The following is a 15,291-nucleotide window of genomic DNA, read 5'->3' as shown; positions in this document are numbered from 1 at the left end:
CGTTGCCATGCTGTCGACCTGCCTGATGCTGGGTCTCGAAGTCGTAGCCCTGAAGGACCTCCAGCCAGCGGGCCACCTGACCTTCTGGGTGTTTGAAGTTCAGGAGCCAAGTTAGAGATGCATGGTCAGTGCGCAGGAGGAACTGGCAGCCGTGCAGGTATGGCCGGAAGTGCCGCACCGCCAGCACTATGGCGAGCAGCTCCCGCCAAGTCACGCAGTAGTTCCACTCGGCTCGCCCCAGAGCATAGCTGAAGTATGCCACCACTCGTTCTCCGGCCTCATCCTGCTGTGAAAGGACCGCCCCGACTCCAACATTGCTAGCGTCAGTGTCCACAATGAAAGGTTGCAGAGCGTCGGGGTAGGCCAGGACTGGAGCTCTGGTGAGGGCCTCCTGCCACAGGTCATCAACAGCCTCGGTTGTCTCAGTCAAGGGAGGTGTGTCGGGCTTAGAGGCTGGGGATGGTCAACGTTGAGACCTACGCTGCTGCGCTGCCACAGGTCATCAACAGCCTCGGTTGTCTCAGTTGAGGGAGGTTTGTCGGGCTTAGAGGCTGGGGCTGAGGTGAGTAGAGATGATCCAGAGCCACCGGCACCCGAAGTCTGTTGAGCGGCAGCTACCTGAAGCCTGGCTTGTCTGTCTCTGGTCCCCCCCCCGTTCCCTGCTTTTGACTGTCCTGGAGGGCCAGAGTCTCTGTACCAAGAGTGATGGCCAGCTTCACAGTGTCAACGCAGGCCCCCCAGCGGGTCAGCAGATCAAGGCCGATGATGCACTGGTCTTAGATGTCAGCAAGCCAGAAGTCATGCACCAGCTCCAGATCCTTCACTCGGATCTGGAACGGTTTCTTCCCCTGCATGTGAGTTCTCTCCCCCATCACCGTCATCAGCTGGGTGTCGGTGGGTGACCAACCCATCACAAGCGGCCCGGACGTTCCAGGGAGCACACCAGGTCGTATTAGGGAAATGGTAGACCCCGTGTCCACCAGGGCCCGGCAGGGCTGGTCCTCAACACAGCAGCTCAGGTAGAGTCCCTTGAGGTGCCCGACTCAGGCCACCACCGTGCATCATCCTTGGAGGGGGGCAGGAAGCTGGAGCGGTGGTCCCCTCACTACACCACTCCCATCCTGTTTCCCTGAGGCTGTGTACTTGCCGGGCAGTCGCGTGCCACGTTGCCAGGTTCATCGCACCGGTAGCAGTGGGCACACAAACCGGCTGGCTGCTTCCAAATAGAGCACATTTCATTCATAATGATGTAAATCCAAGCCCATTATGTATTCATGATTTGAATCCTGGGTTGTGCGAAATCCCAGAAATAAACCCTAGACAAAGTGAATCAGTGAACTAAGGTGTAGATTTATTAAGTTATGTTGTGGTGATCCTTGTGTTGGGCAATGGGTGTTCCTACTGGTGTGCAAAATTAAAACCAATGGAAGATGGACAAGAAAAGTTCAAAGCCATCAGGTGCTCAGTTTAGAAAAAAGAGAAAAGAAGAGGAGGAGAAACGAGCAAAAGATACGGGTAAGCAGATGTATCATTGGAAAATGGCAGGTCATCCTGAAACAATCAGAATCATATTGAGAATACTTTACTAATCCCTAAGGAAATTATGTGGGTTACAGTTGCTTCAAGAGAAATGGTAAAAATAGTAACAGTAACAGACTAAACAATACATTATGTTACAGATTTTACACATTTAAGAAATAGCACTAATGTATACAGATCACTCAATTATAAATATCAAGGATTAACAGAGGTGATTATAAATAGATATCAAGAAAATTGACAAGAATATTACAGAGTAGAAAAGAGCATGTGTAAAAAGGGTCTAACTATTGCAGTGTTTACATTGTGTTAGATGGAGGAGTTGTACAGGGAGATGGCCACAGGCAGGAATGATTTCCTGTGTCGGTCAGTAGGGATGGGTATTGATAAGATTTTAACGATTCCGATTCCATTTTCGATTCTGTTTAACGATTCAATTCTTTATCGATTCTCTTATCGATTCTTGTTTTTAAAAAGGAGAACACTAAGGTCGATTAGCTTAGAACTTTGTTTTATATCTTCTCTTTGAACAAGATAGAAATTTAGGAGTAACATGGCCTTACAAACCCAACAGTGAGATCTTAAGAGATCCAGCCTATGGCTCTTCAATGGGGTGTCACAGGGTCCCCGGGGAAAATTGTAAACGTAAAATAATAAAATAAATATTCTTCTGTAGCAATAACAAAGTATAACAAATTATTCTGTAGCAATTACACAAGAATATTCAGTAATGTCCCTGCCTACAATTAAACACATTCACTTACCATCTGCTGTGGCAAATGGCTGCAAGGCTTTTACCACAAACTTAGTCACTGCTCGGTGACATTCGGGCCTAAAAAGAGACGCTACCGGTGGACTGCAGCGACAACTGCCAGCGAGCGCCAGCCAGACTGTCTGTCTCTCTCTTCACGGTCACCTAAATGCAGCGCACAGTAATGGCAAGTTTTGTAATAAAGCAGATCGCGCTAACATAATATGCACTGTTAGTTGATTATTTACCTGCCGCATTAACGGGAGAGGACGTGCAAACGTTACCGCTGCTGCTGGGTTGAGATTCACGACTCCGGAGCGGAATTAAAAACACGACATTCATTTAAGGTTATCGTGTGTTTTGTGAGCAAATGCTTTTGCATATTCGTAGTCCTTCTTCCCTTAAATGAAATATCTACTTTGCAAGTATTGCAAGTTGCCCTGTTGTCATCCGTTCTGGTAAAGTATAACCAAACTTTTGAGCGTTTGAGCCGCTTAGGCGCCGTGTTTCCTGCCAGGTACGCTCCGACGCGCCGCAACGTGGTGACGTCATTCGGGGCGACTGGAATCGATAAGGGAATCGTTTGCAAAAATGGCAAACGATTCTAAGGAATTGAAACAGTGGGAACCGGTTCTCAACAAGAACCGGTTTTCGATACCCATCCCTATCGGTCAGTGGTGCTTTTTGGTAATCTCAGTCTCTCACTGAACGTGCTTCTGTGACTAGCCAGTATGTCATGGAGTGGGTGGGAGGTATTATCCAACATTGTCTTTATCTTGGACAACATCTGTCTCTCAGACACCACCCTAACGGAGTCCAGCTACATCCCCACAACACTACTGGCCTTGTGGATCAGTTAATTTAGTCTGTTGGCATCTGTGACCCTCAACCTGCTGCCCCAGCATGCAACAGCATAGATGATAGCACTGACCACAACAGAGATACAACACAATAACATCAATTAGTAGGAAGTGTTGGGGAGTAACGGAATACATGTACCGCTGTTACGTATTTAAAATACAAAATATGAGTAACTGTCTTCTGTTACAGTTACTGTTTAAAAAGGTGGTATTCACAATATAATTACTATGTTGAAATAAAAGGATTACACGGCGGAATATTCCTGTTTCATATGTTAGGCTATGCCCTCTCTATTTTTGGTAATTCCACACCGGTGGAAATATTTTCAAAATTTATTTAATATAAAGGCAGTAGGCAGAGTGTTACAGGCATAGCCCTAAAGAATGTAGCTTTGTGGGCAGTGTAGTCTGTGCTGCAGGGAGCATGGACTGCCATACCCATTATGTGTCTGTGAGCGCCAGGGAGGGAGAAAAAGGAGAGTGGAAAAGTACGAGCTGTCACCGATCAGAAACGGGAGCTGGAAACATGTAAATATAATAATAACCACTGCAACCAAAAAGAGTGCCTGACGAGCCCAGTTGTAAGCAGTGTTGGGTAAGTTACTTTAAATTAGTAACTTAGTTACATTACTAGTTACCTCTATCAAAAGTAACTCAGTTACTTCAAGTTACTCGTTACTTTCAGAGTAACTAGTTACCAGGGAAAGTAACTTTGGTTTTACTCAGAATTCTCTTGTTAATGTGTTGCTTCTGTAACTGGATACCCAGCAAGATTCCCAGTCTTCTAGCTTGCTTACTCGCCACAAGTGCACTGTGCCACCTACCAATAGAAAGGAAAAAATAATGTGCACATTTCCACGAGAGAAATCCCACGCCTGGACCGTCGTTGACCACTGCCATGATTCTAGCCTGCTTTTTACATCCAACACAAAACTGCAGTCGTGGTGCTTTCGATTGTACTCAGAACTCGGAAATTCTGCCTTCTGAATAGGAAGATGTAGGTAACACCAGACTGCAGATGAGCTGCATACAGAGCTGGACTGGGACAAAAAAATCGTCCCGGGCATTTTGACTAGAGACCGGCCCGCCATTATAGGAAAAATCATAAAGCCTTTGAATGAAAATAAACACTGTTGTGATAGTGATGTACACTGTTCTGATGGTATATATGTATCAGTCTATCAATTGTTTGTTGTAAGACTCAGATAATAATTTTTTTTTAAAGCGAGACATTTTAAATGAGAATAAGAAAGAAAAGTATTTCCTTGTGCCCCCCTTTCTCTGTTAATGCCCTACATGGACCCCTGGCAACACTTTGCTAGACCCGCCCCTGCACAGTTACCAGCTGTCAGCTACTTAGAAAAGGATGCTGGTGTTATTTGTCTCTCAGAAACCGTTGATAACTTTCCTTCAACTCATCCATGTCACCTAAAAGGTAAACCTGTTTCTCCATCACCTGTTCAGCTCTGATGATTCAGTAAGGACATCTCCTGGTTTCATCTTCATGTTTCCCTCTCACCAGATAACCAAACCGACATCATGACCAGCAGCTTTCACAGCTGTGGCTCCAGCAAACATCAGCTGATACTAGAAATTAATATTAAATAAATTCTAACAACAGCTGATCAAGATTAAACGTGCTGCTGTTGTTTAGCGCGACATCCGCTGGTTTCCTCTTTCTGGCGCAAAGTGGGCGATAAATAAACAAGAGAGAAAAGCCGATCAGCTGATCATTGATCAGTTTCATGATTGAAGTAGCAACAGGAGAGGGAGGGGGGAGAATGAGAGAAGAAGAGGCAGCTGTGGAGCGTAAACACAGAATAACTCCAGCTTTGTGTCTTTTTCATTGTAGATGAAGTCCGGGACAAACTGTTCCTTTTCACCTCAATACGAAACGCATAATGTTTTCTCTGAATACGAAACGATTCTGTTTTTTACGGGACGGTTGGCAAGTCTAATAATCGTATGAACAAAATAAAGTTCAACATCAGTAACATAGCACCCACACAGCTGTATAGAAACTCCGTCATGCTAGCTAGCACGCAGTACGAAAAAGTCAGCATAACGAAAATAAACTCCACCTAAACTTGGTTTATATCTGACCCAGATAGACTGCAGGTCATAACTTCTTACCTGAAGTTCCGTTCACCTGACACTCGGACGGGCGGCCACTTCGGGTCTCTCCTCTTGCCTCCCCTTTCTCTCATCCACCTGCTGGCCTCCACCACTTGCTAATGTTAATGAATCTGTGGAAGTTCCGCGATAGCCACGAATAACGAGCCTATCTAAATCCCAGTAACGAGTAACGCGTTACTTAATAACGCGTTAGTCCCAACACTGGTTGTAAGTAAGCTATTAAGACTTGACTGTACACTGTGTTCGTGTTTTTCTCCCAAACAATAAGTTTCGTTGGAGCAGCCTTTCAACGCCTCTCTCTGTCTCTCGCTGCAAAGTTGACCCAGACAACAAAGTAAAGCTAGTTTTCAACTACGAGCCCGACACGAACCCAACGTATTAGCCAGAGGTCCCTTTACTACGGTTCGGAGCCGCGGACCTGTTTTATATACGCGCGAAATAGTTTTCTACAAAAGATCGCTGCAAAACGTGCAGCCTTACCTAATGTCCACCCTACTGTTACTCATTTTACATTAAGATTTAAAAATGTAGTTGGTATTGCTTTCAGAACTGCACATGATTATTACCGTCAGTAAGAGTAATAAATCACACAGCAATAGTACATTCATGTAGTTGTAAAAAGCATGATAATATATTAAGTAATCCAAAGTATTCAAAATACTTTTTCTTTTTTTTGAATAATTGTTATTGTTAAATAATCGAGATCTCAATTTCAGTGAAAATAATCGTGATTATCATTTTTGCCATAATCAAGCAGCCCTAGTTTCTTCCATGCCGGCTAATTATTCATCCTCATTAAAATCTCGTATATGTTCAGTTGGCAGAATTTTACATCTTCCAACCACTTAATTAAAGCGAACATAATCAGCTTGTTTCTTCCCGTCTCCTGTATCCGGCTGTTCCTCTCACTGTCGGAATTCGCGCTTCAGAGACGTCGGTTATTTTTCAAAAAAAAAGAAAGAAAGATAGAAAGAAAGTAAGAAACAGCAACAACTAATAAACAGAATTTTTGCACATTCATTGCACATTTGTGGGAATATTTAAATATGTACTTTTTATTAATTACTTTCCATTTTATCTTTATTTTTAAAATCACCATGGCAATGCGCATGTGCATACTCTCCTGCACGCAAAGGGCTTTGGAGTTGACGTAACGCAGCAATGCATTATGGGAGCGCAGCACCATATTGGCAGGCCATGAATCAAAACAAGATTGCTACGAACCATTCTGAAAAGTAGCTCAAAAGAAAAAGGACGGTATAGAGACAGATTGTGTCCAGATGCAAAGAGACGGTACTTGCAAAAAATAGCATGCATTGAAATGTGGACCCGTATGAAATACGGCCGTGGCGTAGAAACCCTGAAGACAAAACCACTATTGACTTAGCATGATCTATTCTCGTTCCTTGTCTGTGGAGTCAGCGCATACACGGCGCACCAATTTCGCAATTATAAATCTCTGGAGGCGCACATCCAATTCACCAAGGACTGGGTACAAGATTTGGCTATTTTTAAGTCTCCACGTTGTGAGTACACCGTCATTCAAACAAAGGTAAATCAGTTTGAGTACTGCGAATAAAATGCGTTTGATTTCCCCCCGAACATTCAGATTTGTGCAAGCATAAATTCACTCATGAGGGGGAAATTACAGTGAGAACATGTGGAGGCTCTGTTAGCAACACGTTCTCATACCAAAGCTAGGTGACAAATCGTCAACATATTACGTTTTCGGCCACCCAACACGTTCCTAAATGACGACATCGGAAAAATGAGGAAATATGAGAACCGGACTCAATCTACACATGTTCGTTCATTTTCTTAAAAATGCTTCGGAAAACACTATTTCGCGTCATTAAACTGCTGGTTAAGGTTAGGAATAAGGTTAGGGTTAGGATTAGGGAGAAGGTTAGGTTTAGGGCAGGGGTCTGCAACCTTTTACACCCAAAGAGCCATTTGGACCCGGTTTCCACGCAAAAGAAAACACTGGGAGCCGCAAATACTTTTTGACATCTAAAATGAAGATAACACTGTATATATTGTTTTTTATCTTTATGCTTTGTGTGAACAACTAAGGTGTGCTGCTTATGAAATCCATGAAGTGCTACAGAGAAAATTAAATTATATTTATGTAATCAACACATTTTGAACTCTTAAAGAAATATAACAAAAGGAAAGACATCAACCTGAACTAAAATGATCCATGTAGCAAACAAAAACTGTTGTCAGCTGCCACCCTTATATCGCCTTTGGGCTGTTGGAGCCTTGACCTGACTCTTAAAAAATAATTGGAAAAAAGCACTATGCTGCTGAAAAATGAAAAATAGATATTTGCAAAATTCTGCCTAAATATGTATTTTACCTGGTTAATGCGTAAGGCGGGGCATGGTCTGCAGCACTGCTGCAGGGGAGGCGGACGCACCTGAGCGGCACCCGCAATCACGCCTCGCTGCCTTTACGTCTGCGCCATCTGTGCTGTTGTGTTGTTGGTGGTGTGAGCTGAAAAGCTACAGCCGGCTGTATGTGTACAGCAACCGTGTGTGAGAAGTGCTCAATACAAGGGCGTAGATTTGGTTTTGGCATCGGTGGGGACGGATGATTCAACCACTGAACCCTGCCCTGTTTCTTTTTTTTTTTTTCCTTTTTCTCTTTGCTTCTTGATAAAAAAAAAAGGAGAAATATACTTGCCTACATATGCTATTCTACATGCTTTTAAACCATTTAAAATTACAATTCATAGTTTTATATGTGAATTATATAATGTTAAATTACTATTAAACAAATGACTAAGTATTTTAGGTTTTAGTTTACTTCAGCCATATTCCATATAAATCAGGTATCATACAAAAATAAAAATAGAGTCATGACAATAAAAGAATATGACTTTAAGGACTTAACAACATTACTTCAGTTATAGTACAACAACATCTCTGATACATTAGCACTAAGGGAACACTGAATGACCTGCTGGTTTTTGTCCATAAAACTACTCATCTAAGATTACCACAAAGTAAAAGATCTCTCAGCAAAATGATGCAACATTTTAGGCACTATTGCCCCGATCAACTCAGTGAGCTGGGATTTTTTTATTCTAAACATGAACTACTGTTACAGCAACAGACAAGGACTACTGGTGCCCCACACAACAACTCAATGTCCACTATGTGAAGGAGCCAAAGACATGCCTTCTCCTCTCATTAATCTATAGCACCAAAACATCAGTCAGTCACCTGTGACCTCACCTCCTCACCTCTGTCCGAGCTACATGGCAGAGCTGCCTCTGTCACCTGAGAAATAACAGTGAGACATTCCACATACATGCAGTCACACATGTGCTTCAAATACAGTAATGAACCACCAGGTCATCATCACATTTCACCTGTGATCTTGTATCACCATTGCTCTCTGAGCTCTGTGTTGGTTCTTCTGTCACCTGACAAATAGGACATACATGACAATAAGAATAAAATGTGGAGCTGCTTCAGGGTTTCTGTCAATTTGTGCAGATCTTGACTCATCAGTAATGTTTGTAGGGTGAGTGCATTTTTAAAACAATTTGTGCAAACTGCACTACAAGGTGGAATATTTGCAAAATCATGACTACCTCATGATATTTTGTCTCAAAAATTAACCCTATGAATATGTCAGTACCATTAGGATGAAATTATTGTGTCACCAACATTTTAACGTTAGACATATAATTTTAACAGCCTCTGTAAACTAATATCCTGGCTTGCTCAAGGCTGCAGTTTTCTCTGACAGTTTCAATCAAAATTAGAAATGCTACTCTGGGACTGAGATAACTAATAGTGCTGCGTGTTGTGCAGTTAGTTTCCAAAACACGTTATTCATGGTTACATACAATTTTTGACTGATGTTGGCCAAAGCCTAGCATAGCCTGTAACGTTATTATGACGGACACATTTTATGAGTGAACTTGGCTTTAAGTGACTTACAGGTTTCTTTGAAAAATACTTTCTTATATCCAGGTTCTTCCTTTTTGCTGCCATCCTCCTCTCCTCCTTGCAGGTCCTCGCAGCGCAGGCTTGGTGCTGCTAAAACTAAACAGAGATCCCTGAAAGGCACAGCCAATCACATTGGCCATATTTGTCACATGAGGTAGGACTCCAGTAGAGAGCGTAATTTAACTCTTTCTGCGCCGCTAGGTGAATGAGACGTTGACAGATCGTTTTTTTTCTTTCTATCGGGTTTTGTTTTTCTTTACTCGAAGAGATCAAATTATTGGTGGGAACAATTCAATAATCCCTTCCGTCCATGCGAAATCTACGCCCTTGGCTCAATATAGAGATGCTGAAAAGCATGCTCATGGAAACATCGTCGGGTCTGCCGTGATTTGTTTACAATGGGACTTCTGCTCCTGAACCTCTGCGCACAGAGTCCGCAAATCGGGGCTATATGAAGTCAGTTTACGCAGGACTGTAAGCTGTCATCTGTCAGGCGTGAACGGTGTTTGTCTTTAACATAGTTCACGGTGGAGAACAGCTGCTGACATAATGTGGATCCGAAGATCCATAATTGGCCTACCTGGGGTTGAAAGTCTCGATAAATGCACGGCGTTTCGGCGGGTATACCGGCTTCCGCGAGTGTGACTCTTATTTTGAGCGATGAAAAAAATAATAGAATATAATTTTATTTTTATATTTCAATATCACAATAATCTTCCAATTTAGAACTACGAGTTAAAAAGAACTAACATAAATAAAATACACTTCAGCTAAATTCTTCTAATTTATTTGCCCAAATCACGCGGAGCCGCACTATAAGGACTAAAGAGCCGCATGCAGCTCCGGAGCTGCAAGTTGCCGACCCCTGGTTTAGGGCTGGAATACCTGTCTGGAACGTCTATTACCGCAGGACCGTCATTCCACTGGATTTCATCCATAACCCCGGTGCGTAGCATTAGAACGCGGAAGGTCACCTTTCGCGTTCCTCAGGAACGCCGCGGGACGTGACAAAACATCAGCATGTTACGCCTCGGGAGTGAGAATGGTCTGCTGTTAGATGGATAACATAGTGAGTTCAGTGCATTGATGTGACATTGTCCTGAAGGATTTAGTTATTCTCTATGGTTAAAGAAATTGCCCTAATTAATTCATATTTATTATAAATAATCCTAATTACACATCTTGCTTCCTTGTTTGTGTGCTGTGTCAATAAAAATACATTCTGTTTTAGTTTTATACATTGATTAATGACCTGCAGAATCTCCTTATCATATTATAAGGTGTCCATAATTGTCACTTAAAGTCGAACATTATGTTTTCTCCCTCTTGAAAGTGATTACATCCTTGCATTACATACTTTAGGTTCATTTTTTGCTGATAGGTTTCTAAAAAGAAACAGGCAGATTTAGAATATAAGATGCAGCGTTCTATAGATGGACACATAAAAACACTTTATTTGTTACATTTATGATAAATGGATTTGAAAATAGATAAAACACATTCATGTCGGCCTTGGCTTATTAAAGTTCTTGTCTTTAAATGAACTTTGTCTGTGTGTGTTTCAGGTTATGCACTCTTAAAGACTTTTAAGAGTATTTAACAAGATCATTTTTCCCTGGTTTTACTAACACACTGGGGCACATGTTCACCAAAACGCAGCAAACCTTCACCATCTTATCCAGGAGGGTCACCTCTTCACCCTCATATGGAAGAAGTAATCTGATTGGCATGGTGGTATGTAGCATGTAGTTTGAAGCAGGGATTTCGTAGCGCCACATGTGTAGTGTTTGTTCTAAGTTTGTTCTATGACCTCAGAGCGCATTGAAAATAAAACTAATAGGCTATAAAGAGTAATATGAAGTTATTTAGAACTTACCTGAATGAAAATACTGGAGCACACCAACAGATATCTGGGGATCGTAGAGAATTGAATATCAGCTCGTCTCACAGCCTCTATCCAGGCTAGATGCCTTCTTTTGGCAACATCCAACACATAAGCTCCCTCATGATGCTTCCTGGTGAGGAAATAATGAAAAGAGTGTCATGGCCTGGGTCTAGGGACCCAGGGCTCATGTATTTTAGTGTATGTTTATGTTTGCGAACCCGGAAGTGTTTCTCCACTAGAGACAGCCACACCTGTGTTACAGGCCTTCGATGGGGTCCTGTTTTTAAACTGTTTTTTTAACAGAAAAGCAGAGACAGGAGACATCAGTTGCGTTCGGTCTGCAGGCTCTTCCTCGTCTGATTTATTAACAGAATTAAACAGTTACTTTTCTCTTCATTTAGACACACACATCTCTCTTTTAACAACACAAACACATTCAATTAGGTCCATTGCTCAAACCCTTTTGGTTACCTCGCTTTCTCGCAAGAATAAACTTACAAAATAATCATTGTATACGAGTGTCCTTTTTTTACAATAAATCTGTAACCAAATTCTACTGCTGTTCAGCATCAAAAACATTTCTGTGCAGCACCATTAACACTGCAATTAACCTGCTTATGTCACCATTATACTTTCTTTATACTTTAACAGATTCAAACAATATATTCCATTTATAACCAATAAACAAAAATATTCTATCATTGCTCACAAACAGTTTACAATCATCCACAAACAGTATACATCAGACTATTTACATTTGACACATAAGAACTGGGTAGGTCCTAATCAACTGTAACTTCCAATAATGTCAGGATAAAAGAAGTGTCTAAGAGCTGCGTTTGTCACAAAATAAAACAGGTAATAAGACCAGCTATCTATTTAAGCTAACAGTGGAATCGCGGCTTCCATTACAAATGGCAGTAAGGTTAGTTTTCTCTCAATCTGTGAAAACACACTCTCTCACAACATTCGCGGTCTTTAAACTACGACAGTAAAAGGTTTTTCTTGCCTTTATATGTGCATTGCAGTGAGCAAACTTGAACTACTAACCTGTTTTTTTAACAGAAAAGCAGAGACAGGAGACATCAGTTGCGTTCGGTCTGCAGGCTCTTCCTCGTCTGAGGCACAGAAGCGTTGCAACAGCCTATCGCACTCTCCCCCTTGTGGCAATGCCACGCAATTACATTCTCCATAACTCTAAATGAAAGTGCAATACCACCATAAAATCAGGTCTTTTACATCAATAAATGTTTTACAAAAAATTACAATTGTGACCATACACTTGTGGGTGTGACAGATTCCTCTGCCAGCTGCAGCAGATTACACTCGTCAAGGGAGCGGTATTTAAGACTGTAGCTGAGCTGAGGCCGACGCTGGATCCTTGAGTCTGAACTCGTCAGTACAGCCGTGGACTTGGTATAAACCTTCGAGAAAGCAGATTTCCTGCTAACCTGAATGTGTTTGTGTTACCAGGAATCTGGAGCGGAGTGTGTTTTGGAAGTCACGGTGTGGGAGTTTTTGGAGTCACCACGGGACCACAATGCCGGGATTTTGTATATAGTTGTGTGTTTTCCATCCCCCCTGTCAATAAATCCACTGTCCTTCACTAAGAGTCTCGCGTTTGGGCCCTACTTACACTGCAACTCCACGGTCTGCCATCGCAGTCCGTGACAAAGAGAGCCCATTTTCAAGCTTATTCCTTTGCCGGTAGTGCAATCTAACATTACAACCGACCACACAGCAAGCATTTGTTTGGCCTGCTAATATGGCGCCTCGACCACAAATCCTGGCTACGCCCCATCCCGTAAGATCACGCTCCAGAGCCCTATGAACGTATGGATCTAGAAAGAAGACGCTGCATTTTTAACTCTGAGGGCGATGGAGAATGAGCCTATTTCCAAAAAAAGTGGAGTGTGTTCCTTTAAGTACTATATTGTATATATTGTCAAAAACTAAAGTGTACATAGCAGTTGTTGTATCTTGTTTACTGTATCACTGACAGATAATTTCAAAGTCAAGTGAACGCTACATTATAGTGAGATATTGTGTAATGTGAAATACTGTAAGCAGATGAATAAACAACCTAATTCTTGCTAGACCTTTGACTCTGTTTTGTTTGAATCCAACTGTTTTTTGCAGATGTACATAAAACATGTTGTTACTTTTCTTCTTCTTCTTCTTCTTCTTCTTATTATTATTATTATTACTATTATTATTTTTATTATTATTATTACCATCATCATTATTGCACTAGTATAAAGGATACTTTGATATGCATTCTACTGTAAGGTTGGAAATGTATTTTCTTCACCCTAAAATATCTTTTGAAATATATTTTGGTTTGAAACAAATATATTTTCAATTTCAAAAATATATATTTTTTGAGCATCACAAATACAACATATATTTACCATATATTTGAAATATAGTTTGGCCAGGACAAATTTATTTTTTTACCGTATGGGTACTTAGGTTAAACATGATATATAAGTCACTTAGATACCTTAAACATGTTATTGTTTGGCTTTTGTCAGTGTTTTATTTGTTCCTGACTAATTCTGTTTGGCTGAGAATAAAGTTATACTTTTCACACAGCTGAATAAACATCAAACAGAAAACTGATTAAACAGAAGTGTGAGATGGTCGAGTGTTTACTCCAGTGTTTTAGATAGCAAGGAGCAGACGGCTGAGTTTATCAAACTCCACCGAGACAATCTGCAAATTTTCTTAAAAGTTTAATAAACTGTCATCTTGTCTTTATTTTTAGTTAGCACACACCTTAAACACTTCAAGCTGTAAGCTGATGATAGTTATATAACAACAGATGCATGCTGGTGCAATAAGCTGTACGTTTTATATCCAATGGATGCACGATCTGACTAGCCGACTATCAAAATAATCGTTTGTGGCACCCCTAATCCAGAGCACCCCACCCAATCCCCACGCTTTTCTCGCCTCCATTGCCACTATGTGCCCCCTTTACATTTCTGTCTGCCCCCTCATATAAGCCTGTCTAGAACCGGCCATGTTCCCTACTGTTTTCTTTTTTACTGATATTTTTCAGCAGGTGGTCAATCAGATTTTCAGTGTCTTTTCTCTCTCTTTCCCTCTCCTTCTGCTGTCTTCCCAACTTCTCTTTTCTACTTCCTTCATTTTTCCTCTCCCCCAGTCCTGTCCATTCTGATTTTAAAATCAAATCTAATAAACTATGACAATCAAGTGGACCAGTATAGCAAAAGCCGTAATAGTCAACTTGGGGAAAATACATCTGTTGGACGTAGGTATAAATCCCCTTTTTAATAGAGCTAACATCATGGCATGGTGGAGGTTTTAAACTGTGAAACTGCAGAATCAGCAAGTAACATGGACGTGAAAATTCGACAGAACAAACAGAAAGAAATCAAATAAACATGAATCTAGTTAAAACAAAGAAAATAAACAAAGTCGGGATCAGCTGGCTCAGACCTCAGAGACAAACCTACACTGTAAAAAAAAATCCTAATAGAAAATTAAAGCTGCAAGCAGCGATATGAGGGCCCTCGCACCCCCGGCGCGTCGAGCCAAGCCCAACACCTAAAACCAGCGCTTCCGATCTGATGTCACATTGATGGAATTCATGCATTTAACCACCAGCTAAAATTTCATCTCATTCAACCATTATTATAGTCGTCCCACTAGGTGGCGCTCTAACCATTACTGACAAATGGCATAACAAACATTTCCGAGCTCGAGTCTCATCACGCCTGCGACCTTTGGGAGAGATTGGACATTGTGTTTTTGAGCGACAGCAGGTTACTGCTTTTTGGCGAGTGATTGAAACTCCACTTGCCGCCATGACCACCCCGTTTCCCTGAACGTAAAAAGCTTCGCAATTTAACATCACAAAGGTCTTTAGATTCCACACACAGGAGATCGCGTAAATCTAATGAAATCCCTTGGAGGAGTTCGTCAAAGTATGAGGCCTGAAAAGAGGGGAAAATGTCGCCAAATTTACACATTAATTTTAAAATGGCTGACTTCCTGTTGGATTTGGGATATTGCTCCAAGAGACTTTTTTGTACATCTTGATATCTCCAATAAGCTTGCCAGGTTTCAAACTCATACATAAAACACAGAGCAGGGGCTGTTGTTTTGAAATTTTGTAGGGGGCGCTGTGGA

General features: G+C 41.5%; 1 protein-coding gene across 1 annotated transcript in view; it reads right to left on the bottom strand.

Moving 5' to 3' along the window:
- LOC100695786 (zinc finger protein 239) overlaps window positions 1-15,291 on the bottom strand; it is a 630,955-nt gene that overhangs the window by 170,961 nt on the left and 444,703 nt on the right. The gene's annotated exons all lie outside the window — the stretch shown is intronic.

This window comes from Oreochromis niloticus, linkage group LG3 (genome assembly GCF_001858045.2).
Source record: "Oreochromis niloticus isolate F11D_XX linkage group LG3, O_niloticus_UMD_NMBU, whole genome shotgun sequence".
NCBI classification, from domain to species: Eukaryota; Metazoa; Chordata; class Actinopteri; order Cichliformes; family Cichlidae; genus Oreochromis; species Oreochromis niloticus.
The sequence above is the reverse complement of the archived record's forward strand: the minus strand, read 5'-3'. Positions and strand labels throughout refer to the sequence as shown.